The sequence below is a fragment of the Dasypus novemcinctus genome, chromosome 6 (assembly GCF_030445035.2).
Source record: "Dasypus novemcinctus isolate mDasNov1 chromosome 6, mDasNov1.1.hap2, whole genome shotgun sequence".
NCBI classification, from domain to species: Eukaryota; Metazoa; Chordata; class Mammalia; order Cingulata; family Dasypodidae; genus Dasypus; species Dasypus novemcinctus.
The window spans coordinates 19,339,628-19,365,059 of record NC_080678.1 but is presented as its reverse complement, the minus strand read 5'-3'; the positions used below and the strand labels follow the sequence as shown (position 1 = coordinate 19,365,059).

General features: G+C 51.9%; 1 protein-coding gene across 1 annotated transcript in view; it reads right to left on the bottom strand.

Moving 5' to 3' along the window:
• Positions 1–9,416, bottom strand: part of PRLHR (prolactin releasing hormone receptor) — a 30,942-nt gene extending 21,526 nt beyond the window's left edge. The window contains exon 1 of the mRNA XM_058298299.2: positions 9,086–9,416. The gene's annotated coding sequence lies outside the window, so the exon portion shown is untranslated. The remainder of the gene's footprint in view (positions 1–9,085) is intronic.
• Positions 9,417–25,432: the final 16,016 nt, after the last annotated feature.

Below are 25,432 nucleotides of genomic sequence, written 5' to 3'. Positions count from 1 at the left end.
GGAGTGTGGAGGAATTGAAAGATAGGAGCTGGAGCAGCCATTGGAAGGCTGCTTCAGTGGTTCAGGTGAGGGGTGAGGAGAGCCCAAACAGATTGCTGAGGGCAATCTCCTTTGTTGGTTGGAGATGCAATCAACTGACTATAGATGCAGTCATCTAATTATAGATGTGAATCCTATCTGCAAAACATGCTCACCGTAACAAGCAGGCCAGCGCTTGACCAAACAACTGGATGTTATAACCTAACCAAGTTGACACATGAAATGAACTATCACAAGATCTTTGAGGAAGTTAAGATGAGTCCAAACTGGATTAATCCAAAATGACTGACGTCCTTGTGAGAAAAGGAAATGTGTACACAGACACCCACAGGAGAACACCATGCGATGGTCAAGGCAGAGGTGGAAGCCTAAGAATTGCCAGCAAACCACCAGAAACTAGGAAGAGGCAAAGAAGGATTCTTCCAGAGAAGTCCCGGGTGATCAATACATTCTACCCAAATGCAATGGATGTGTCATGATGATGGGAATGAGTGTGGCTGGGGGAGGGGAGAGGTGGGGTGGGGGTGGTGGGGTTGAATGGGACCTCATATATATATATATTTTTTTAATGTAATATTATTACAAAGTCAATAAAAAAAAATAAAAATAAAAAATACATTCTACCCAACACTCCCTCACTTTTGACCAGAGGTGTTCTAAGTTTTTCTCTATATACATGAAAAGGAGCTTAGATGTGATTATTCCTCCCATCTATCATTCTTGTTTAATTTTTCCCTTATATTGATCAGCACTAAAATATAATACCAATAAAATAATGGCAGCCTCATTGTTTTAGTTTGCTGGCTGCTAAAATAAATACCATGCAATAGGTTGGCTTAAACAATGGGAATTTATTGGCTCGTGATTTTGAGGCTAGGGGAAGTCCACAATCACAGATCATCCAGGCAATACTTTCTCCCAGAGGGCTGTGGTGTTCTGGGGCTTGCTGCAGTGATCCTCGGTCCTTGGCTTCTCTGTCACATGGCAATGCACATGGCAGCCTCTCCTGGCTTCTCTTTTCTCTTCTGGGTTCCACTGACTTCCAGCTTCTGTCTGCCCCCTGTATCTTCCTCCTTAGCAGCTTTCTCCCTAAGGCCTCCAGGAGCAGGATTAAGACCCATCCTGATTCCCTTGGGCCACATCCTAACTGAAGGCACCTACTTTACAATGGATTCCCAGCCACGGGAATGGGTTACATTTAAGAATGTTTTTCTAGGGTACCTAGCTCTCAGCCACCGTACTCATTGATGTACTTGCCCTTATTGTGCTGCCATCAACACCTGAACACCTTCTATAGCAGGGGTTCTTTTTTCCACAGACCCCTTTGCCAGTCAGGTGAAACCAGGGACCCCTTACTAAGTCCACACTATACTGCGGATTATTTAATAAATACATCACACCCACACCGACACGCCCCCACAAGAAACATGGTTTTTTTTTATTTCAATTCAATTTCACGGATCCCTTGTTAAGAACCCCTGCTCTACAGAGTGAAACCCTCCTATCCAGCCCAATTGCTATTTCCAGAAGTATTTTTACCACTGCAGATAGAAAGCTTTGAGTTGCTTCTTTGTTCCTTTGCTTTGCACAGCATGTAACCTCTGCTCTTTTGCAATGTTTTGGTTAGGGCTGTGTTGCCCATTGTAAATGCAAGCTTCTTTCAAGTCTAGAAGGTGAATTCCCTCCTTCCCACTGCATTTCAAGGCCTTCTGGACTTTCAAGAGTGATGCCCTTAAAAGCACCTGTTCCTCTCAACAGGAACAAACACAACCTGCTGCTGGAAAACTTTGATTCATTGGTTCCTCTAACTGTAACTCTCCACTGTCCTTGTGATCGGCCCCCACACGTGGGGGAGCTTCTCAGCTGCCCTATCCCTGATGCCATTCCACAGGGACCGCTCCAGAATTCACCCCTGGTGGGAGTGCAATGCGGGGCACGTGCATTTCAGCAGAACCTGCTGCATACAGACCTGCTGAGGAAGGGACTTCCGTGGGGCATTGTGCAGGTACACCCATCATGACCTCCTGACGGGATCTGGGCCCCATCTCCAGGGAGCATTGCATCAACTCTAATAGAGACGCAAAACGGGCTCCCGTACCTTGACTCTCCTTAGAGCCATGCTCAGAACTGGGTGGGATGCAGCCCTGCACCCACTCCTGACTCAGTTTCCCACTAAGAGTCCAGACCATAAGGGGTGACCCATGTGCCCTGATGACATCCTCCCAATGAGTGACACTTCACATATCACTCAACAGCCTCTACCTTTCACAGGCATCCTTCTACATGTTTACCACTGTAGTAAAAAAGAATCCACCTTCCCCATAACTACTGCCCAGTACCTAGCTAAACAAACAGAACTTGTATTTAAATGACTGTTTCCCTCAAGGTTTCCATTTCCTTGTCTCATTTTTGCCTCAGCCTTCTGGATTTACTCCAAATATGTAGGTCTAGATATTACCTGCCCTAGAGCATCAACTGAGTGTCACCTATCTAAAAAGAAAAACTCAATTGTTTCTCTAGGGAAAATACCTAAATAGCCCTAAAGTCCGGAGTATCCAGTATTCATTTTTTTAAAAATTCCACACACTTAACAAAAGATAAAAATGAAATGGAAAGAACAAAAGAAAATATTAGTTCTTGAGATTTTGTTTGAAACCTTCCAGGAGTGGGTGTAGCTCAGTGGTTGAGCACCTGCTTCCCATGTACAAGATCCCAGGTTCAAGCCCCTGTATCTCTTAAAACACACACACACACACACACACACATATATAGAACCTTCCTCTAAGTTTTCCACCTGAGCACCATATTTGAATTTTTCTTTTCTTCTTTAATTGTTTTCCTTACTTTTGTCAGTATTTCCCTACCACGGGCATCTTTAGTGCTCAGCTCTAGTAGTTTCTCAGAGGTGCATGGGTATATACACATTGTCCTACAAGTCCTTAAATTAACCAAAACTATTAAAAACAGGGAATCAAATTAATATCTGAAGCCATCAAAGGATTGTGCTGTGACAAATACTGTTCTTTGTTCACCAAACTGCATTTCCTCTTTCTCCTGTAAACAAGCTGGACTACACTTCCCAGCCTCCTTTGTAGGTAGGTCGGTTGTGACTACCCTGTGGCCAATGATTCCAACGTAGGTGGAAGTGAGGATCACTTCCCATCTTGGCTCCTAAAGAGTTTCTTCATGATGGTTCTTTCCTCTTTGCCAGCTGATTCTGAGAGGACGAGAGCTCAAAAGATGAAATTCCGGGAAACGGACTTGGCCCAGTGGTTAGGGCGTCCGTCTACCACATGGGAGGCCTGCGGTTCAAACCCCGGGCCTCCTTGACCCGTGTGGAGCTGGCCCATGCGCAGTGCTGATGCGCGCAAGGAGTGCAGCACCACGCAGGGGTGTCCCCCGCGTAGGGGAGCCCCACGCGCAAGGAGTGCGCCCCGTAAGGAGAGCCGCCCAGTGCGAAAGAAAATGCAGCCTGCCCAGGAATGGCGCCGCCCACACTTCCCGTGCCGCTGACGACAACAGAAGCGGACAAAGAAATAAGACGCAGCAAATAGACACAGAGAACAGACAACCGGGGGAGGGGGGGAATTAAATAAATAAATAAATCTTTAAAAAAAAAAAAAAGAACTTTAAAAAAAAAAAAAAAGATGAAATTCCTACATCATGGAAGAAGCTTGGGTCCCTAAATGACTGTGCAGGGATCAACCTCCTGACAACAGCTACCACCAAACCACATTGGAGTGTGACAAGAGCAAGAAAGTGAAATTGTGTACAATTAAGCCATTGAGATTTGGAGTCTACCCCCAAATTATACATGTGGCAAATAAAAGAATTTGGAAATTACCACCCAGTACAAGGTGGCCAAGGGACTCACAGGCAGGTGGGTCCCACGTGAAAGGCAATGCACCTGACCACGTGGGCAGGTGGCCTCGCGGTGCACAGGGCAGGAGCGATGGGTGCCACGTGTCAGCTGCCACGCCAGGTGGGTGATCCCTGATGAGTAAGAGTAGTTGCTGTCACCAACAGCGTCCACGTGAGCTGCTGGAGGAAAGTCAAGTATGTACACAACTCTCAGCAGGTGATGGGTGCTATGGGAGGTGGGGGGGGGGTCTGCTGGATGATCGGGAGACTTCGTGGATGGGTGGCCTTTGAGGAAATCCTGGAGAATTCCCGGCAGAGGAGCGAGGTGCTGGAGTTGCAGAGCAGGGCTGCGTGTGGAAGGCAGCGAGCAGGTGCATCTGGCTGAAGGGAAGGGTGCTTGTAGGGCGGAGTGAGGAACCAGGTCGGGCAGGCGGTGGCTGCCAGGTGAGGAATGGGGCCTCAATTCAGGAGCCCTCGGAGACCCCCGCTAGGAAAGGTCTGTGAGCAGGGAGTGACGTGCCACCCCCGCCTTATGAAGAGCTGTCTGGGCTCAGAAAGGGGGGAGGGTGGATGTGTTTTGAGGCAATGGCAGTGGGATGCAGAGAGGGGAGGCAGGTGAAAGGGCCGCACCTGGTGGGGTGCAGTGGCAGGTGCAAGGGAGGAGCCAGCGAGGGGGCGTGCAGTTCACAGCCAGGGCAGGGGGCAAAGGGAGGAGAGCCAACAGAGGGGGAGCGCTGGGTTAGGGCACTGGAGCTCCTCAAATGCTACGCAGGGCGCGACCGGAGGCCCGGGGCGGGCAGGGACCAGGCCCTGTGCTCTGCAGTGTCAGCCTGCACCTGCCGTCCTCGTTCACAGGACTGTCGCTGTCTTTCCCAAGCGGCTTCCTCTCGGCTTCCCCCGGGCAGGGCTGGCCCAGGCATCTTAGAGGGAAGCAGCCGGCTGGGAAGGAAGAGGCACTGGGGAAGCTGTTGCCATCCCGTCAGGTGTGAGGACGGTTGCCACTTTTGTACCAGAGAAACCATCTATGCAGCCCTTTCAGAGAAGAAATACCCGGGGGAAATCAGAGGCCTCTGATTCTGGCAGGTCGCCTCCTCTGCAAGGTGTCACAATAAGGACTCACTGGAAATGTAGTGGCCTTTCCGCAGCTCTGGGCTTTGGTTCAGTCCTCTGCAAGGAAACCCCAAGCAAAGGGGGGTAATGAGGAGGTCAGTGGGGCCATGTGCCCCCTCCCTGTAGCAAGAAGGATGCCCCTGGCACCAGGACCGTCACCCAGAGAGGAGCAGGGGCTGGGTGCTGCCTCCCACACTAGCTGCTGAGCTGCATGGAGGAGCAGAGGAGCATCTCCTGCTAGTGGCAGCAATCCTGTGCCCAAGGCAGCCCCCCCATGCCCGGCCTCCACTAACTTTGGCAGGGCATGGTGGAAACGGCTACCCAGGCCAGCCTGGCTCCAGAGCGCCACAGACACTTCTGGGCAGGCAGCAGGGGAAGGTGACAAAGAATGAGCCAGGTGCTTGCTAGTGCAAGGGCTGCTGGGACCTGCCCTACCCCCTCCTGCTTCTGCTTCTAAACCCCCAAAGCTAGGGGACCTGCCAGGTATTGTGGAAAGATCGCTGAGCTAAAGAGACCTGGAAGCTAACACCGGGTCTACTGCTGACTTGCTGCGGGATCAGGGGGAAATTCCCGCCGCTCTCTGGGACTTATTTTCCTCAGAAGCAGTTAGCACCATGAGAGGCTCACAGCAAATGCTCCATGGTGATGATAATGGTAATGTTAAATGGCCATTTGGACTAGTGACCTACGCCCCTAAGGTCCCTTCCTGCCTTAGCGCTGAACAAGTCAAACATCCATGTCTTTTGTGGGAATAATCATAGGCACAACTTACTCAGCACCTGTGTGCCAGGTACTAGATTCACATCATTTCATTTACTTCTCACAAAAACCTGGCAAGGTAGTAATATTAGCCCATTCTGAAGAGGACAAAACTGAGGCCCAGAGATGAGAAATAATTTGCCCAGGGACACACAGCTAACAAATGGCAGAGCTTTTCATTATATGACTGAAGCCACCTCCACAAAAAGAGAGAAGTCCTATGCCTAAGGAGACCACGTAACTTAGAGAACAAGCCAAGACATTCTGGAACGTGACCAATTTAACCATCCCAGTTTGCCCAGGACAGAGGTGTTTCCTGGAACTTTCAGGAGAAAAACTGGGAAAGCCCTGGGTAAAGCTTCTGCGTGTGACAGGGGACACAATTATTATTCAGTTTGGGATATGTTCTGAATTCCCTTGTGACTTCTTTCTTTATATAAAAGTCTGTTGCTTTATTTTCAAATACTTGGAGATTTTCTAGAGCTCTTATTGTTTTTATTTGAAGTTTAGTGAAATTTGGTTTAGGGAACATACTTTGTATGATTTTAGTCTTTTGTCATTTGTTGAGATCGTTGTATGGCCCAACCTTGGTCTGCCTTAGGGAGTGCTTCATTTGCATGGGAAAAGAATATGCATTCTGCTCTTACTGGGCGGAGGGTGCTGTGAATATCCTTTCTGTCAATTCGGTTGAGAGTGTCCTTCAGATCTGCAGTATCCTTTGTCTACTTATTCTATCAATTACTGAGAGGCAATACCATTGCCTATTAGGAGAGTGGATCACCATTTCTCCCTTTCGTCTGATCAGTTTTTGCTTTTTGTAGTCTGAAGCTCTGTTACTGGGTTCATATACATTTAGGATGTTCTGACTTCTGATGAATTGGCCTTTTTTGGTGTCATTTTGAAATATCCCCCTTTATCTCTGGCAATATTCCTTATCTTGAAGTCTAAATTAAATAGTTCATACGCTCCCTTCTGATTTTAAAAAAGCAAAGAAAATTTATATATATGTATCGGAAGCTGCCCTGATTCATTTAAAATCAAAGATACTATGTGTTTTTTCGTTTCCTCCCTTGGGCATGACAGATCTCAGTTTATAGAGCATCCACTTACACAAAACCAAACGGTGTATTTGGCTAAAGCCTTCCCAGAGGTGAATCTGACTCGACTGCGGGGTTAGCAGCTGCTGCTGTCAGCTCACTGAAAAAGCACTTGTCTTGGGCAGGAGTAGCAATTTGTCAGCTCTTAACCCCCAGGCACTGATGTCCGGGGGAACAACCTCCTTGATCCTGGCTTGTCTATCGTTTCATCTGCACCAGGGGTGTGCTGGGATAGGGTGGGGCCCCATGGGTCTTGCACCTCTGGGGTCGAATCAGCTATTCACTGAGCTTGCTCTGAAGCCAGCACTTAGGAGGGGCCATGAGGATATGAAAGAAGAAAGAGTCAAGGGCATATTTGCGGGTTTCAGCTTAGAAGCCAGGGAGAATGGAGCCCCCAGAGGCTGGAATAGGGGGCTACCTCTCACGTCCATGCCGTAGCCCAGTGCTCAGCACAGTGATGAACACTTAGTAGGTGCTGGACGATTTGATAAATAAATGAATGAAACTGACATCAGGATGTGCTCTCAAAGCAAGTGAGAGAATAAATCAGGGGTCAAGAACTCCCTTCCTTCAGGGATTCTTTTGGGGTGTGGTTGCAGATGACAGTAACCAGTTTAGCCAGTTTACATGGCAGAGGACTGGGGGCTTACAGAGTCATTGGAAGGGCTGGAGGAATAAACTTTCTCTAGGCTGAGAAGGGATTCCCCAAAACCAGCACAGAACTGGCCCACCAAGGGAAGGGGACTGCAACTGCTGCTGTCACCAGGAGGCTGGGGAGGGGGAACCCACTGAGCCATCTGCTGGCTCCAGGTCCACACCACCAGTGGTCAAGGGTCGGGAAACTGCCACCGGAACTCTTGGCTCCAGAGCCACGTTGAACCACCTGCAATCTGCCCCCAGAAAAACAGATGCTGCAATTTCCCCCACTTGCTCAGTTCTGAATCCAAGGTTCATGCAGGGGCATCTGATTGGTGAATCTCTCTATATATATTTTTAAAGATTTATTCATTTATTTATTTCTCTCCCCTTCCCCCCCTCCACCCTGGTTATCTGTTCTCTGTGTCTTTTTGCTGTGTCTTCTTTGTCCGCTTCTGTTGTTGTCAGCAGCACGGGCATCTGTGTTTCTTTTTGTTGCATTATCTTGTTGTGTCAGCTCTCCGTGTGTGCGGCGCCATTCCTGGGCAGGCTGCACTTTCTTTCGCACTGGGCGGCTCTCCTTACAGGGCGCGCTCCTTGCACATGGGGCTCCCCTACGCAGGGGACACCCCTGCGTGGCAGGGCACTCCTTGCATGCATCAGCACTGCGCATGGGTCAGCTGCACATGGGTCAAGGAGGCCCGGGGTTTGAACCGCGGACCTCCCATGTGGTAGACGGTCGCCCTAACCACTGGGCCAAGTCCACCGCCTGATTGGTGAATCTAAATCACATCTGGAACCACACCTGCAAGGGTGCTTGGATGTGGGATGAGAAAAGACCGAGGGCAAACGAGACGTGTAGAACAATACCCACGCTATTTTTAAAACACACACAAAATAGTCCTAATAGTTGTACAACGGATGCCTCAGTGTGTGTTCTCACGGGGGCCTGGCAGGGCACACAACCACCCCCAGCTCCAGCTTCCCTCCCCGACATGGAGGAATGAAATGGGCTTGGGCGAGATGTTTTAAAGGGATTTTAACTCCATTGTTAATGTTTACTATAATTTTTAAAAGAAAATTATAGTAAGAAAAAAAGGATAAGATGTTAACAGCTATTAATTTCAGGGGCTGGCAATACGGATGTTGGTTCTATTGTTTTCATGCTTTTCTGGGTCTTTACAGTTTTTCTTATAAAACAGCCATTTTTAAATAAAAGAAGGCGGGTGCTTCTGAAGTGGTTTTGCACATTTATGCAGCTCAGTGAACATTTGTTTCTCCTGACACTTTTGGATCTGATGATGGTTGTCTAGTGGGGCCCAGCAAATCCAGCCTCTCTAGAGATTTAAGCTGATTTAAGCTGATGGGGCTTCAGGCAGCCCATCTCTGCATATGGAGATGTGATTTAAAATCATCACAGCGTCTACTGCTGCTGCCCTCGAGTGGTGCCTGAGCCCACCTGGGGGAAGGGGGCAAGTGGGCAGCATGGGGGGACAGGCACCTCCATCCCCCCAAACCTGCTGCCCCCCCAGGGCAGCCTCAGGGTCAGTGGCCACCCTCCAGCCCCTCTTTTACCCCCTCACCTGAAGGAAACCAGAAGGGATTGTGAAGACGGTCCCAAAAGGAAAAGGCAGTCGGCGTCCTCTCCGAGGAGAAGAGCTGAAGGAGGCAGGTCCGCATGACAGATGGCTCCTAAGCTCTCTGGGACGCTCCCCTCCCCGCTTTGGTTGCTTGTCTCGAGTGTCTCCGCTTTAACGAACTCCGCAGTCCTGGCCAGAGACTGGAAGAGAGCCACGCGGGCGGAGGACCCATGGGTGCCAGGTTCTAAATCATGCCAGGAATTTGCTGTCTTCCACAGTCTCCCCACCCGTGAGTTAGGGTTCTGTGGTTGCAGGCAAGAGACCTCTCCAGCGACTATAAGAAAAAGAAGGCTACTGGAAGGATATTGCCTAGCTCAGGGGAGCGACAGGAAGGCTGGAGCCAGGAACCTGGGCTGAGCCAGGGGTCTGAGGAGCAGCCTCTCTCGGGGCTCTTGTTAGGTCTTGGCTGCCAGAAGGCGCACCCACCATTCTGAGGTCCCCCAACCTGGAGTCACTTGGATTGGTCCAGTTTGCTCCCATGGCCACTCTGGTCAGGAAAGCAGGACCCCTTCATTTGTGTCCCCCTGAGATTGTACTCAGTAAGGGAGATAATTCCCCCAAAAGAAACTCAAGGCACTCTGACCCAAAGAGGGAGAAGGGCTGTTGAGAAGCCAGTGAACAGCCAGGGTCCCCCATGCCTGCAAGCTGGTTATAATCCCACCCATTTTTACAGATGAGGAAACTGAGGCCCAGAAAGCTTAACTAGTTTTCCCAGGGCTACACAAGTAGTACAGAACTGGGATTCCAGCTCCATTCTTCAGCCCCCAGAGTCCACGCTCTTCCCACACCCTGTTCCTACACATGGGGCGCAGGGAACTGACTTCAACCCAAGCTAAGGCCCTGCCTGAGGGGAAACCAAGCTGGTTTGTTCAGGACGGTTTTCACCCCTGTGCACAGGCCTTCTGAAAGCTGTGGCTTCTCCAAATTGCCATGTGTTCTCAGCCCAAATGGAAATGAAGGCCGTGACCGAGCTCAGGATGTGCCATGATATGGCTCGCTGCTGGAATTACTCTCATTATAGCGGGCCCAGAGATGTCACTTCTCAAACCGTCTGGCTAGGGTACGTGCCTGGGAAAGGCTAATTAAGGAGCCCTTGTACAGACCAATCAAGTCATAAACGGCAGGCACGCTCCCAAGAGCCCTGCTCTATGCAGAAGCAGCCCTGGAAGCTCTTAAGGACCCTGAGCCCAAGACAGACGGGCCACATCCACCTGCCCGTCAGCAGTCCCTCCTCAGCGTGAGAAGGCACCAGTTAGTCCTGATGGTGAGTGGGCAGGCAGGTGGAAATTGGGTTCCAAATGGGAAGCTTTTTGCGTAAATGAAATTGGCTTGTTTGTTTCTCCCCTGAAGAGCCCAATTGATCATACTTGGGATAAAACATTTCAGATACAATCCCCTGGTAATCTTGTCATCATGATAATAACTCATATTTAGGCTGCACTTTTCTCCCAGAGAGGCTAGAAACCAGGGAACAAGCAGGAAGCAAAGCAGGGAGGGGGCTATATTTGTAGAAAACATCCTAGATCCGAAAATTGCCTTCTAAACAGGGAACAGGCAGCTCGAAATTGGCCTGAATTTATTTCAGACAAAGAAGTGGCATTAGGGTAGATGGTAAGGGACAACCCTCTACTGACTAGCTCTGAGCTAGGGCATGCTCGCCCGTATGTGTGTTCCCCCACAAGAAAGAATTATCCAGCTCAAGATGCGTCAGGGGTCCCGGCATCGGCACTACTGACATTTTGGGCTGGATAATTTTTTGGGTTAGGGGGCTGCCCTCTATCCATTAAATCCCAGTAGTATGTCTCCCCTCCACCCACCCCCCTACCCACCATTGTTAACAAACCAAAAACGTCTCCAAACTTTGTCAAAAGGCCCCTAGGAGGCAAAAATTATCCCCAGGTGAGAAGCACTGGTACCCACTACTCTGATATGTATATGGAAAAGCCCTTTGGCCCTGTGGGCAGTGGCGCTGTGCTGTCCACTTTCAGGAAGGTTTCTTCGAAGCCCTGCCTCATCTCCCTCCAGCTCCTTCATCCATCCCAGTCCCGCACCCAGCTCATCCCAACAGCCTTGACTAAGTCAGAACCTACTCAGAACCAAATTTGTCCCGTTTTGTTCATTTTACCAGTGTTTAAAATGCTTTGATCGTCTTGCCCACAGAACAAGTCAACTTCCCACCTATTCCTGATCATGCAGAAAGTAGGAGGAAGCCGGGCTTTCTTTCCCTGGATGAGCAGGTGGGGCCTGCCCACCCCAGAGTACCTCCGTCACCATGGTGACCACTCATCCTACTCATGCCCACTTCCCTGACTGATGGGACCGGCCCAGGTGGCCAGGCATGTGAGTTCACACCCTGTTTGCCGCAGATGCTGCCCCGGGGACCTCAAGGCCTGGGCCTCTCTATGAAGCTCCTGGCCCCTGAGGGGAGCCTGAGGCTGAGAGGTTCCGTAGCTGTGCTCCCAACTCTCCTTTCTCGTAATGGGTCCTCTTGTTTGCGTGGCACCTCATAACTTACCAGGCTCTCTCATGGTCTCACAGCCATCATCTTCCCCCTCTTATCATCCCCAGAGGGTGTGCAGCAGAGTACAGAAGGGGAAACTGAGGACCTCAGAGACGTCATGTCACTTCACCCCAGTGGCCCAACTTGAAAATGGAGGAGCTGGTTGGAACTCGGGCTCTGGGCCAGGGTTTGCCTGTGAACATGGGGCCACCTTTGTCAGCACAGGAGCCCCCTGAGGGCTGGACCTCCAGGGTTGAGAAGGTAGGTGGTGAGCAGCCGTTCCACACCCCAGGGCCTGCTGTCTTTCCCTCCCTTACTCTGTTCCAGCCACACCAGTGGCCTCAGGACCTTTGATCTCGCTGTTTGCTCTACCACATCACTCTGCCCCCGGGCCCTCTCGTGGCTCACTCCTTCACCTGATTCGGGGCTCTGCTCAAATGGCATATCCTCAGAGGTCTTCTCTGACCACCCTATGTAATGCCGCCCACCCCAGTCATTTTCTTTGTAGAACTTATTTCTACATTTCCTTATATAACAAATGCACCTGCTTGCTGGCCCTCTTTAGAATACATGAGCAAAGTCAACTGTGGTTTATCCCTGCATCTACAGCAGGGCCTGGCACATAGTATAATCAAGCTAATTACTGAATTAGGATCTCAGCTTATATAGTACTTTATATATTTTTCAAGAAAAATAGAGAATACTTTGTTTTAAATTAATCTTAAAAGGATGAAAAATCATTTAAAGGTGTCTATGCACAATACCTACAAAGTAAACCTAAGCCGTACCATACTTCGAAAATATTTGCTTTGTGACTCTCAGAGCATCTTTTAGGAAATCCGGAAGACTTTCAAGAGTCAAGCTCAAGATAACATTTATTTTCCATTTCTTAACATTTTTATTGTGGTAATATATATAACATAAAATTTGCCATTTTAACCATTTTAAGCACACAATTCAGTGACATTGCTTACATTACAATGTTGTACAAACATCATCACTCTCTATTTCCCAAAATTTTTCATGATCCCACACAAAATCTGTCCCCATTAAGCAATAAATCCCCCTTAGTCTCCCTTCCGCCCCTAGCAACCTCTAATCTACTTTCTGTCTCTATGATTTTGCTTTTTCTAGACATTTCATGTAAATGGAATCCTACAATATATGTCCTTGAGTGTCTGGCTTATTTCACCCGTGTAACAGAACTTCATGCCTGTTTATGACTGAATGATACTCCATTGTATGGCTATTCCGCACTTTGTTTATTCATCAGTTGATGGGCACTTGTGTTGTTCCCACTTTTTGGCTATCGTAAATAATGCTGCTATGAACATTAGTTGTGTACTTTGTATATTTATTAAAGGAAAAGTGAGCCATTGTTTACCTGAGTATATGAGAAATGCATGCTTGCCATTAAAAAAATCATATAACACATAAACATAGAAAGAAGGAAATATTTTTTTCCCTTATATGCCCACCCTAGGGTCCCCCTCACATACATCAAAGCCTCATTAAAATATTTATGTGCCTCTTCCTGGGATCTTTTTTCAGTATTAAAATACTTAATATGCACTGGGCTCCCAGGCCCCTTGGAGATCTAGTTATCCTGCCAGTTCAGTCCCACATACCCGACCCCGCAGCTCTGCTGGTTCCTTGGGACCTCAACTCGGGGTCCCAGCACCCCAGGTGCATCTCAGCTTCTCCCCACACTGGCCTCTTGGCCAGTTGCCACGAGAAATCCTCACAGGTCTTTCAACTTTCCTCGATACGTGGGGGTCTCAGGACGGGTCCCACTGCCCAATCTGTGGCCTCCTCCTCCCTGGCCCCCAGGTGGCTCCTGGCAGCCCGCCGTCAGCCTGGGCATGTCGGCTCTCCCCACTCAGCCCCACCCCGGAGCTCCTACCAGGGTCAACAGATCAAAGGGACCCGTCTTGACCGCGGTCAACCTCCTCCCAAAACTGTTATAAAAGCAACAATGGCAACAATCTGCTAACACCTGTAAACACAATTTTACCCAAACAAGATCGTGCTCTGCATAATTTTCACGACCTCCTTTTTTTTCACTTTCTAGTGACTGGCAGACTTCTTGGGGGTCTTTTCTGGTAAGAGCTACCCTGTCATTTTTAATGCCAACATTAAAAATGACATATAGTTTCTACTATATGTTTCTGAAATCGAGGCTTTTTACGCGTGTGCAAGTTCACGTGCTCTCTCTTAGAGCAGAATTCCCTGAAGGCAGGACCTGCTTGGCGAGACCCGGGGATGGCCAGGACCCCTCCTCCAAACGTCCCACCATACAGAGCAGCAGGGAAATGCGGGGTCTGCTCAGCTCCTCCCCGCGCAGCCTCCCCTCAGTGCTTCCGTCGCCAGCCAGCTCTCCAGAGCTGTCTCCAGCTGTCAGGATGTCCCTTCCCCTGAGCTGTTGCTCCGAGAAAAGTTCTCCTGTTGCTGGGGAACGCAGCTCTGTGGGGGGAAGTGTTCTCCTCTTCTCTCGACGTGGTGGTGGTTTTCCAGGTGCTGCCATAGGAACGTGGCCAGGCAAAGGTTATGGCAGAAGCAAGATGACAGGGGATGATGGCACTGAGTCAGGCGGGAGGCGTGTTGATCAGCTCGATTTTTCAGGTTAGAGTTGGGATAGCAGCCCCACGGCCGCCCGGTTTTGCAGCTCACGCCCTTCCCCCGCACAGGCCTCCTGCAAATAGAAAACCTCCTGCTTCCAATTCCAGGGCCTGGGAGTCACAGCTGGATTCACCAGAGCTGTGGACTGAACCCAGGCCGCGCGAGCAGGTGTGCTAGCTCTGCCCCACCACGTGCTTTCCAGGTCCTGGTGCCCCTGCCACCGGCTGGCTCTGCACAGGGAGCCTGCGGGCGGTGGGGGAGGGACGGGGTGGGGCCAGCCCAGGAAGCAGCAGGGAGGCAGGCAGCCACCCTGGCGAGCCGCCTGACCGCTGAGCAGCATGGTCCTTCTCTGGAACGGACAAGGGAGAAGGCTCTGGAAGGCGGCGGTGGAGCCAGCCCCTGGTCGGCAGAGCCCCTTGACGTGTGTGATGGAGCTGGGGGCCGCGGCCCCCAACCACTTCCCAGCCCCAGCGAGGCGGCTCGCTGCCTCCTCTCCTTGCTTTCTGCAGGCCTGGGAGACCAGCCAGACCTTGTGTCCTCCACCACCCCACGCTTTCCATCTCCCAGAACTCCTCCTCCCCATCCCCAAACACAACAAGGACCAAGAATCACCTCCTGGGCTGCTCCATGTGTGAGCATCCTGAGCCGGGAATTTGCAGCTACTCCCTGTGTGGTAGGTCCAGCCAATCACGGAGGTGGGCTTGTGCACCAGCCCTGGAGCAGGATGGCACTGTGCCTGATGGGGGGGGAGATCAGGGGGCCCCGGGGAGGGCCTCTCACTGTGCAAGCAGAGGACTGGGGTGAGAACGTGCAGAACCCCCGATCGGGCACTGCTGTACCACCACCTATGCTTGTCACTAAATTGGGTCAGTGGGTGCAGGGAGGAGGCCCCTGGGGGCTCCCCTGGGGCGCTCACTTGTTGGCTGGCTTGCAGACTGCCGACTCTCAGGACAGCGTGACATCGGAACGACTTGTCTGGCACAGGTCTCTGTATACTCCTTTTGAGGCTTCATGCCAAGCCTTGGCGCTTCCCCGTGGGGTTCCCAGCCACCTGCAGCTGGGCCGGGGCCATGTCTGGCCCTGCCCACCCCTCAAGATGCTGCAGGGCCTTGGATGAATTTCATCAGGAGCCCCCCAACCCTACAGGTCAAAGATCAACCAGTGGGAACAAGCTCACCCCAGTGGCTATTCCATCTCCAAAACCCAGGACAAAAAATTCCCAGGCATCTCCACCCCAATTTCCTGACTTTTGCTAGACTCCGACTCCTGCCTTTTCCAACCCTGGGAGACCAAGTGAGGGTAAGGGATGGTAAGATGTGAAAGATACCTGGACAACACTGGCCAAGCCCCAACCCTCCACCCCAAATGGCAAGACAGGAGACCAGGAGACCTGTCATTTCCAATACTCAGTATCCTCACAGGGGTCAGGGACCTCATCTACGAAATGGACATGAAGGTGATCAACCCACAGAAGGTGTGCCCTGCTCGCCTCACACTCCGATGGCTCATCTTGGAATCAGGTGCTCCCAGAGGTCACAAGCCACACCAGGGACCAGCAGGTGCTCAGAGAAGGCTGCAGAAAAGAATCCTCTTCCTGGATTCCAGGGCAGGGCTTGTGTCCAGCCAGTCTGTTACTGCAAATGGGCTCTGGGGCTTCACACACACGCGCGCACACACTCACGGGCACACTTGATTAAACCGCTGCAGGCGGATCCATGCCTCTGCTAACAAGGCTTCACCCAGGATGAGGTGAGGTGGCCACTGCTGCAGGTGTACTTGTCCTGCAGGTGAGGGCTGACCTGCTCAGTTGAGAGGCAGGCACAGGCATCTGTCCTCTGATAGCCACAGTGAGTCCAAGTCTAGAAAACCTCTTCTGAACCCCCTTTTTTGCCACTGCCATAGAAGGAGCTGGGGCTGGGCAGGGAGAACCAGGGACTGGTGGAATAAATGGCACTGCGTCCAAACTCCTCCTAGCCCTCATCTGGGGCCTGCCCGTCCTGCAGAACCCACCTGGCCCGACGGCCTGCTCTATAACCTCGGGCAAGTTGCTTAACTTCTCTGAGCCTCCTGTTTCTCAATTGTCAGGTGCAGACTTTAGATGAAAAAACAGCAGTAAAAAAAAAAATAAATAAAAAAAAGAAAAAACAGCAGTTTTCCAAGACTTTTAACAGCAAATTCCCCCATATGGGAAAGGGGTGAAGGCAGAGCCTGATGATTCTGGGGTCTCTGGGAAAGTTGGGGAGCTCACCCAAGACCTACCTCTGTGGTCCCACTCCCCCAGGGCAGGCTGCGAGACTCCTCCAGGGATGCCCAAAGCAGCCAATTCAGCAAGAATCATTTTGCCAAGTATCAAAATATCCACACGAACAGAAAATATCTTACAGGAACATTAGCATAAGCTCATCAAATTATCAAAAGAAATGCTGGTAATTTGCTCTCTGCTGATGAAATTTCTGAGGCAAAAGTGAACTTGCCTTAACAACCTGCTAAATATCGCTTTTACCGAATCAGGCAGGACCTTTGGCTGAGTAGACAAATGGGTCACCTGGCAAATTGGTCGGTGAGTTTCAGCAAAGGGTCACATGGGGGTTTCCCTTGGGACAGCCTCACGCAGACCCAGGAACCTGGGGCTCCCTGTCCTTCATTCTGAGATCTTAGAGGTGGCTCTGTCCCCGCTGCACCCCCAGGAGGTCCTTTGGGGGGTGCTTGAGATCAGCCTTTCTGAAGGGGATGAGGTTGAAGGCCGGAGGCCCTGCCGGGCCCACCCTCTGGCAGTGACCCACAGTGGCAAGGCTTGCTCTGCGCCCTGCAGGGTGGGGATGCTCCAGACAGGCTGGGAGGGAGGGACAGCCTTCGGGGTGGGTCCCAGGAGGTGAGGGGGGGGGCACAGAGCGGGTCCTTAGAACAGGGATTCTCAGGCGGGACCCTTTCGAGGGCCTGCTTTCTGCTCAGGCACTGTGCCCCCTTCCCGCCCAACACCCACGTTGCTTCCTCTGCATCATCCAGGCCCAGCCCTGGCTCCAGCCCCTCTGAGAACCCCCCGCTTCTCTCTGGCCCCCCTGGGCACATGGCTTCTGCAGTGGCTGGCTCTGACCTCCCAGAGGTGCACAAGGCAGGCGTAAAACAGAAGCGGGCCTCCCTGGTACCATCCTGCCCCGTCACCTCCTGCCGCCTTCCCCTTCTGCCACCGCCCTCACTGGCTCCAGCCACTTGACCTCCCTGCTGACCTTGAAAGGCTCCCGGCCTCCACCCCCGTGGTACCCTCCTCTGCTGGGAGCCCTCCTCGCCTCCTTGAGTCTGCTCAAAGCCCCATCAGCCAGGCTAACAACCCTGACACTCTCTCCCCTTGCCCTGCTCCACGTTGATCTTCTTTCTTTTCTTTTTCTTTTTTTCATGGCACTTAATGCCTTTGAATGTACTATACAATTATTTTATTTAAGGTACTATATGATTATTTCTTATTCTATCCTCCCCCTGCCTACGTAAGCTCCTTGAGGGCAGGAATATTTGTTTTGCTCAGGGATAGATCCTAGATGCCCACACGGTCGAATGTGTTCAAATGAGAGACTGAAACTTGCGTGGCTTGTGGGTCTAGCTTGTTGTCTTCAGGTGCTGGATTCAAATTTGCCTCACAGGCTCCTCCTACCTAAGTGCTGGCAAAAGGGAGGAAAGCCTGGGATATGACAGAAAGACAATCAGTCTGAAACTGACAGGTCCGGGTCCCATCCCCTCCTCTTCCTGAGCCTGAGTTTCTTCAACTGCAAAATGGGGAGAGTGAGCTCTACCATGGAGGATTATTGGGAGAATTCAATATAACCTAGAGGAAAGGATGGGGAAGGAAATTCATGTTCACATGCTTATTTCCGAGGGTGGCAAATGACGCATGAACATAATTTTATTCTTTCAACCGTACCACCAATACCCCTCCAAAAACATTAAAAGCCAGATCAAGAAGACTCTTGGTCCCGGCAGTTTGGGTTAGGAGAGGATAGGGATGGACGCTCTGTTAGCAAGGACAGGAACGTATTCAAAGAGGCTGAGTCCAGCCCAGGGTGAGCCAGGAGGAGGGGAGCAGAGCCGCAGGGGAGGTCAGAAGCAATGACGAGGGCACCCCTGCAGCCCAGAGCCCAGCTGAGGGTCCCCACCAGCGGCCCCCTCTGCCAGGGGGTCGTGGTCCGCGGAGCCTGTGAGCTGAGCTGACCTGGGCCCGGCCTTCCACACGTGTGCCCCCACCCATGCCCCCGCCTCCGCTGCCCTCCAGCTATGCCGAGCCCGTGTGTCCAGGCAGCGGCCCCGGCCCTCGCCCTCCTGTCCCCACGTGGTGCCACAGCCACTAAGAGAGAGCAAAGGCCGAGCGCGGGCCCAAGACGGTTCAGCACCCGCTGGCTCCAATGGCCCAGCTCCTTGAGCAGGGGTTACACCAGCTCCTGTTCCGGGAAAGTGGGGAGGATGGGAAAGTGCCATCCTGAGCGCCCCCCACGTGCCGGCGCGGGGAAATCTGTTGACACAGAATCGGCCTCCGACCCGCGTGACCCTGGTGAGTTGACAGAGGAGTAAACCCAAGCTGAAAATGGGTAACAGTGCTTATTCATCTTCCAGCTAAGTGAGCAAGCTGGGATGTGAGCCCAGCAGTGAGTAGAAAGACATGCCTACCTTTATCCTGTTTCATCTTTACAAAGGCCCTCTGACTTCGTGTTATGTCTCCCATTTTACAGATGAGGAAAATGAGGCTCAGAAAGATTCAAATGGTGCCAAGACCAGTCTGCTGTGGAGGGCGGGGCCGCGAGCTGAGCTCAGGTCTCCGACTCCAGGCTCCCCTGTTCAAGGTGGCCCCTGGGAGCTTGCCAGGATGCAGGTTCTCAGGCCTCATCACAGAACGACTTAATCAGGGCCTGCATTTCCACAAGCTCCCCCAGTTTGAGGTATGCTCCTTGAGAGCAGCAGTGTACAGCTTTGGCTGCACAATAGAATCATCCTTAGAGCTTTTAAAAAGGATCAGCATCCAGGCCCAGCCCCAGAGGTCTGGTTCCATTGGGCAGGGGTGATGCCCAGGCATCCAGCAGGTTTTAAACCCCCCAGGTGAGGCTAGTGGGCAGCCCGGACCACGAGCCCACTTGGGCCACAGTCCCCGTGCTTGTCTGAGGTTACGTTTCTCTCCCGCCTCCCTCCCCTCTCGTTCCCCTGGGGACCTGGAACTCCAAGCTGTGGCATTTGCTCTCCCTGTCACTTCTGAGGAGGGCAGTCACAACAAGCAGTCAGCCAGGGAGGGGCTTCTCTTTCCAAAGAACAGAGCGGCCCGTCCACTGCTTTCCATGGAGCTGATTCCTGATCATAACCCAGAGCCAGGCCAGCAGCAGGGCCAGGGGCTCCAGATCAGTGAGCAGGTCTGGAAGAGAGGGCCTGGGGAGGCTGCAGGTGGGGAGGGCTGTGATGAGGGCCCGGGGAGGCTGCAGGTGGGGAGGGCTGTGATGAGGGCTGGGGGAGGCTGCAGGGTGGGGAGGGCTGTGATGAGGGCCGGGGGAGGCTGCAGGTGGGGAGGGCTGTGATGAGGGCTGGGGGAGGCTGCAGGGTGGGGAAGGCTGTGACGAGGGCCTGGGGAGGCTGCAGGTGGGGAGGGCCGGGGGAGGCTGCAGGTGGGGAGGGCTGTGATGAGGGCCGGGGAGGCTGCAGGGTAGGGAGGGCTGTTATGAGGGCTGGGGGAGGCTGCAGGGTGGGGAAGGCTGTGACCAGGGCCTGGGGAGGCTGCAGGTGGGGAGGGCTGTGACGAGGGCCGGGGGAGGCTGCAGGTGGGGAGGGCTGTGACCAGGGCCTGGGGAGGCTGCAGGTGGGGAGGGCTGTGATGAGGGCTGGGGGAGGCTGCAGGGTGGGGAGGGCTGTGATGAGGGCCGGGGAGGCTGCAGGTGGGGAGGGCTGTGATGAGGGCCGGGGAGGCTGCAGGTGGGGAGGGCTGTGATGAGGGCTGGGGGAGGCTGCAGGGTAGGGAGGGCTGTGATGAGGGCTGGGGGAGGCTGCAGGGTGGGGAAGGCTGTGACGAGGGCCTGGGGAGGCTGCAGGTGGGGAGGGCTGTGACGAGGGCCGGGGGAGGCTGCAGGTGGGGAGGGCTGTGATGAGGGCTGGGGGAGGCTGCAGGGTGGGGAGGGCTGTGATGAGGGCTGGGGGAGGCTGCAGGGTGGGGAAGGCTGTGACGAGGGCCTGGGGAGGCTGCAGGTGGGGAGGGCTGTGATGAGGGCTGGGGGAGGCTGCAGGTGGGGAGGGCTGTGATGAGGGCTGGGGGAGGCTGCAGGGTGGGGAGGGCTGTGATGAGGGCTGGGGGAGGCTGCAGGGTGGGGAGGGCTGTGATGAGGGCTGGGGGAGGCTGCAGGGTGGGGAGGGCTGTGATGAGGGCCCGGGGAGGCTGCAGGGTGGGGAGGGCTGTGATGAGGGCCTGGGGAGCCTGTGGGAGCCACTGGAGCTCAAAGCCGAGGTCCCGCAGGCCCCGCAGGCCCCGCAGGCCCCGCACCCAGGGCTTCTCAAATTCCAGCGAGCCGCTGACTCCCCCGGAGGGCTTGTGAAAACACAGATTGCTGGGCCCCAGGTCCAGAGTCTCTTATCCAGTTGTTCCTGGGAAGAGTCTGAGAATTTTGCATTTCTAAGAAGTTTCCAGATGCTGCTGCTGGTCTGAGGACCTCACTCTGAGAACCACTGCCTTTGAGAGTGTTCTTGGGAGCAGCCCCTCAGCAGAGATCCTTTAGTGTAATGGTCAGTGGAGCAGTTCCTGGAGTCAGCCACGCCTGGGTTTGAAGCCCAGCCCTGCTCATTTCTAGCTGTGTGACCAGGGGCAAGTCACTGAACCTCTCTGTTGCCTCAGTGCCTCCTCTGTCCAGCAGAACTAAAGGCAGCAGCCACACCTTAGGGCTGTAGGGAGGAATGAATGAGGCCCTACAGGCAAGGTGTTGGGGTGAGGAGTGCGCCCTTGGCACCCACCAACTAGCTGGGGCCAGCACAAGCCTAGAGGCTGGGCTTTACCTCCTGAGTGCTCGGCCCCTTCCAGTAGTCAAATGCACTTTACCAAATTATCTTTTTTTTTTAATTTATTGAAATATATCACTCACACATAAACATACATAAACAATAAATGTTTAATAGTTGTGAACTTACAAAACAAACATTTATAATATCAAACAAACATATATACATCTCACCCTACCACCAATAACTTGCATTGTTTTTAAACCTTTTTGACTAATGATTAAAGAGCATTGTCAAAATATTACTACTATACAAAGTATTTTTCCCCTAACCAATCCAGTTATTATCTTTATATCAATTAAATATAAGAATATATATAAACAATTAAGTGTATAGTAAAAGCTGTGAACTTACAAAGCAAACGTGCATGACATAATACAGGGGTCCCACACATCAGCCCTCCACCAACACCTTGCCTTGTCATGAGACGTTTGTTACAAACTACGAAAGAACACTGTCAGAATCTTACTACTAATCATAGTTCTTATTTTACATTTGGTGTGTTTTTCCCCCAACCTACTCTATTATTATTTTTTAAGTATATTTTTTTTATGACAGAAGCTGTAAACTTATAAAACAATCATGCACATGTGCAGAATTCCCCAACAACACCCCTCCATCAACACACCACAACGTGTTATGTCATTTGCTGCAGACAAAATAATATCATCTGATTATTGCCATGCCCATAGTGTACATTTGGCTCACAGAAATTATCTCTTTTAATCATTGGAACATCACTTTGAAGCAGATGGTGGTAATAACGCCATGTTACAGATGAGGAAACCCACTCAGAGAGGCTGAGTAACTTGCTCAAGGCCACACAGCTAGGAAGCGGCAGGGACCTGGATGCAAACCCTGAATGCTGACTCCATTGCTTTTCTATAGTTCTGTCCAAAGATAGGACTTTGGCCTGTGCAGCCTCACTGGTCACAAATGGGTTGAGTCCAGCAGGGTTTTGGAACACTGAGAATGGTCCAGAGTCTCCTGAAGTGCGGGGCCCTCCGGCTATCAGTAGTTTTACTGCCTCTAGAGCTGCACCACCCAGTACAGTCGCCACTGACCACATGATGTGCCTATTGGCATATAAATTGAAAGAACTAAAATTAAATAAAAATTAAAATATAGTCCCTCAGTTGTACTAGTCTCATTTCAAGGGCTCGGTAGCCACATGTGGTCAGGGCTTCCACGCTGGACAGCAGGATGTCGAATACTCCCTTCCTCACAGAAAGTTCTATTGTGCAGTTCTGCTCTGGAGCCCGAATTCAATCATTCTCTGTGCTTTTCTGTATTTAATTTTTTTTTTTTTTTTTTTTTACAAATTCAAAGAAAAAAGAGAGCCTTGGTCCATTATCAGGAAAAAGGCAGAGCTGATTAGATGCTGAAAATATAAATGTCTCTTAAACACATGAAAAGACAGATGCTCAGCCTCAATCACCATTAGAGAAATTCAGATGTAATTGCCCTGAGATGCCTTCTTTTGCCTCCCTAATTAGGGCAGATTCATTAGCACACTGTGTCGGTGAGGGAGGCTGTGGGAAACAGGTCCTCTTGGGCATGGCTAGTAGGAGTATGAATGGATTGCTATCACGTAAGTGGAGGGCCATTTGGCAGTTGGTTCAAATTTTAAATGCACATGCCATTTCACTCTGTGATCCCACTGCTGGGGATAATCCTAGACAGAAACTTGTTTGTGTTCCAAATGGCAAATGCACAGGATTTTCACTGCAGGAGTTCTCATTAGCCAAAGATTGGAACCAACTCAAATGGTCATCTAGAGGGGACTAGTTGATTACTGCGATGCAATGGAATACTATGTGGCTGGGAACAAGGATAAGAACATGCTCTCAGCATCCAACAAGCAGAAGGGCAGTCTAGAGAAAGGGGTAACTTAAAATATACATTTGGGGGAGCAGATGTAGCTCAAGAGTTGAGCACCTGCTTCCCATTTGTGAGGTCCTGGGTTCAATCCCTGGTACCTCCTAAAAATATATATATACACACACACATTTGTATTTGCATAAAGATAATCTGGAAAGATACAAAAAGTCAATCTATGTGGTTGGTTCCCTGTGGGTGGAGGAGAGGCAGGAGACATTGGGCAGGTGAGGGATGAGTGTGGAACTAAGAAATTTTCGTTGTATACTTTTTTTGTATTTTTAAATTTTGGAACCATGAGAATGACTTCCATATAAAAGTTCCAATAAAAAATAATAAAAGACATGCTCTCAGAGAAGGGGGCCACCCTACTAAATAATGCCTCAGAGGCTGTGCCCCGGGGGGAGAGGGATAACTGATGGCCAAGGATGGGCTGAGGTGGGTACCTGCAGGTAGCAGTGCCTCAAGGTGTGGGCCAAGCCGCGCTCATTCAAACTCCAGAGCTCCTCGTGGAATCAGGCTGGGGCCGGACAGAAGCCAAGCGACCTCTTTCTCAGCCTCCTCCCTGCCCTGTCCTGCTGCCCCTGCCCCATTGGAGCTTTCACCTAAAACCCTCCTGCAATAAATCAGCCGCCCAAGAACCTGCATCTCGGGCTCGGCTTCTAGGGAGCCCGACTCAAGACAAGGGGCGAGAACAGCTTGTAGGGCTGCTAAAGTCTAGTCAGTGTAATTCTGAAGCAACTTCCAGCCCTAATGTATGAGCCTTGATGTCAAAAAATGCTAAACAAACAGACCTGGGCATGCAAAAAATCCCCCCAAAGTAAGAGACAGGCAGCAACAGCAGCCGGGGGCGGGGGGGTGACGGGGGTCTCCATGGTCCCTCAGGGACTTGTAAGCCTCCCTGGCCAAGACTATCTCATTCGTTGGATGCGTGTCTGCTGCGCAGTCAAGGATTCGCACAAAATCAGTCCCAGCCTGGAAATCCGAGGGCGCCTTCCACAGGGCCCCAGCAGCCCCAGCAAGCTAAAGGGCCCTGCACCCGCCCGCCTTAAAGGAGGGTGCTGGGTGAAGACGAGGGAGGGGAAGAGGAAAGGGAAGGCCGGCCTTCTCCCGCGGGGCCCTGGCCCTGTCTAGGAGGGGACGGGGAAGTTCCCGGAGATTCCTGTTTTATGGATGGAGAAATTGAGGCCTGCAGGAGCTGTCATGGCACCTTGGTTTCCCAGAGGGCCAGGAAGAGACGCTGGGACTGGCCACTTACCCAGGACCAGGCTCACAGAGGCCTGTTGCTCAGTAATTAACCAGCACCCCAGGGGCCTGGTCTCAGGAACCATGGAGGCTACCAGGTTCCCCCCAAGGGCCAGGGAGCCTCCTGAAATCAGGCAGGATCTTTCACTTTTACCCTGAGGTCTCCTTCCACCTTGCTGGGCTCTGGGAATCAGGCTCCTCTTTCCCGCTCCCTGCCCTTCAGTTGTGAAAACGCCAGCATTTTGGCCCCTGTGTGTTGTCCGCTGCATCAGAAGCTGGGAAGAAGGTTTTGGCATTAGGATGGCAGCTCTGCCCGCCTGCCCACTCTTCTTTCCCGTTGCCCCGCCACCCAGGGAGCCATACTCCCAGAACAGCAGCTGATTGGAAGCCAAAGCCCCACTCCGTCCACATCTGAGCCAGCACGTGGGAGCCCCCAGGATGGCGCTCCCTGGTCACACCGGATTGGAGCTCATCACCTTGGCCAGCAGGCGTCCCGCTGCCGCCGTCCTCCCCAGCTGAACTGCCTTGGTGGTGGCTGCAGCTGGAGGGAGGCCATGGGATGATGTCCCACCAGGAACAGGCAGGAGGGGCAGACCGTGCCTCGGTGGGCTTATGTGGGTGTAGAAAGCACCACTCAGGCAGCGTGACCCTGCCCATTGGCAAAGTGTGTCCCTGTGAACACAGGGTTCTGATCAGATTCCCTAAGAATGGGAAGCATCCTCCTCTTTCCACCTCACATCCAGTGAATCAGGTGTCTCCTACATTGGTAGTATTCCATGCTCTGCCCCCTCCCACATGCTGTCAGCTGGAAGCTTCAGTTCATCGACGTCCTTCCAAGAGTGCGGAGCCCAGAACTAAGTTTGATGTGACCAATGTGCAGTAAGGGATAACTACCCCCACCCCACCCCGCCTTGTTTTGCTTTAATGCAGGCATACACTTGGTTTTACTAGGTGGGCCACTAGAGGCTACATCCTGCGCCTGGGACAAGAGTCACTCCTCCTCTCTGAGTTTCCATTTCCTTGTCAGTGCTAGACATTGT